Below are 2,071 nucleotides of genomic sequence, written 5' to 3' on the forward strand. Positions count from 1 at the left end.
AAAGGCTTAAATATAAGTCATGACACCATAAAAATTCCAGAAGAAAACAGGCAGTATAATTTCAGATATCTTGCCTAGTAATACTTTTGCTGATATATCTCTTAGGTCAAGACAAAAAATGGAAAAAATAAACAAATGTGATTACATCAAATTAAAAAGCTTCTGAACATCTAAAGAAACCATCATCATAATGAAAAGGGAACCAACTGTATGAGAGAACATATTTGACAACGATGCATGGAACAAGAGTTTAATCTCCAAAATGTATAAAGAAGTTATGACTCAACACCAGGAAGGCAAGCAATCCAATTAAAAAATGGGAAAGGACCCAAATAGACACTTCTCCAAGGAAGACATAGAGATGGCCCATAGACATATGAAAAGATGATCAATATCACTAACCTGCAGACAGATGCAAATTAAAAAAGAAAGAAAAAACAATGAGATATCACCTCACACCTGCCAAAATGGCTGTCATTAATAAATGAACAAACAGCAAGTGTTGGTGAAGGTGTGGAGAAAAGGGAACCCTAGTGCACTGTTTGGTGGGAATGCAGACTAGTGCAGCCACTATGAAAAATAGTATGGAATTCCCTCAAAAAATTAAAAATGGAACTACATTATGACCCAGCAATTCCATGTGGGGAATATACCAGAAGTATATTCCCTCAAACACCAATTCAAAAGAACGTATGCACCCCCACATTTACATCAGTGATATTTACGGTAACCAAGATTTGGAAATAGCCTGAGTGCCCATCAGTAGATGAATGGATCAAAACAAAACAAAACAAAAAAATAACCACCACCACCACCACCAAAAAACCTGTGATGCATTTATTTTCTAATGTGATAAATTAAAATGAACCCAACATAGTTTTAAATATATATTCTACTCTTTTTTTCCCCCAGGAAACACCAAATGGCGGATGCCCCGAGTGCAGCAGAAGAGCCCTGAGGCCCTGGAGGCCCCAGAGGCCCCAGAGGTCCCAGGGGGTCCTGGAATGGGAGGCTGAAGCAGCTTCCCTGGAGTTTTGGTCAGGTTAGGGTCGGAGTTGGGCTTGGGGTCCAGGCTATGGAGCTTACAGAGGCAAGGCCAAAGACAAAAAGAGTGGATCCCCAGTCACCAAGTTGGGCCGCCTGGTCAAGGACATGAAAATGAAGTCCCTAGAGGAGGTCTGTCTGTTCTCTCTACCCATCAAGGAATATGAGATCATTGATATTTTCTTGGGGGCATCCCTCAAGGTTGAGGTTTTGAAGATTATACCCCTGCAAAAACAGACATGTGCAGGCTGGAGGACCGGGTTCAAGGCATTTGTCGTCATTGGGGACTACAATGGACAGATTGGTCTGGGTGTTAAGTGCTTAAAGGAAGTAGCCACTGCCATCCCTGGGACCATCATCCTGGCCAAGCTCTCTATTGTCCCTGCGTGGTGAAGCTACTGGGGGAACAAGAGTCGCCAGCCCCACGCTGTCCCTTGCAAGGTGATGGGGCACTGTGTCTCTGTGCTGGGGTGCCTCATCCCCACCTGCAGGGGCACTGGCGACGTCTCAGCCCCTGTGCCCAAAAAGCTGCTGCTGATGGCTAGTATCCATGACTGCTTTACCTCAGCAGGGACTGCACCGCTACCCTGGGCAACTTCACCAAGGTCACCTTTGAAGCCATCGCTAAGACCTACAGCTACCGCACCCCCGCCCCTGGAAAGAGACTGTGTTGACCAAGTCTCCCTATCAAGAATTCACTGACGATCTTGTAAAGAACCGTACCCGAGTTTCTGTGCAGAGGACCCAGGATCCAGTGTGGCCACCACATCATTTTATATAAGGAAAATAAAGTGAATTAAGCCTGTTAAAAAATAAATATATATTTTAAAATAAGTAAAATTCCTATGACATAAAATTAAATATTTTAAAGTGTACATTCCATTGATATTTAGTACATTTGCAATATTGTGAATCCATCAACTACCTCTATTAATTTTCAAACATTTTTATCACTTCAAAAAGAAAAGCCCATTCCCATTAAGCAATCACTCCTTATTCCCCCTCCCCCCCAGACCCTGGCAACCAC

General features: G+C 43.0%; 1 pseudogene; it reads left to right on the plus strand.

The window, feature by feature from the left end:
* Positions 1-1,071: 1,071 nt before the first annotated feature.
* On the plus strand, positions 1,072-1,825 carry LOC112319272 (small ribosomal subunit protein uS5 pseudogene; annotated as a pseudogene).
* The last annotated feature ends 246 nt before the right edge of the window (positions 1,826-2,071 follow it).

Source organism: Desmodus rotundus, chromosome 11, assembly GCF_022682495.2.
Source record: "Desmodus rotundus isolate HL8 chromosome 11, HLdesRot8A.1, whole genome shotgun sequence".
Taxonomy (NCBI): domain Eukaryota; kingdom Metazoa; phylum Chordata; class Mammalia; order Chiroptera; family Phyllostomidae; genus Desmodus; species Desmodus rotundus.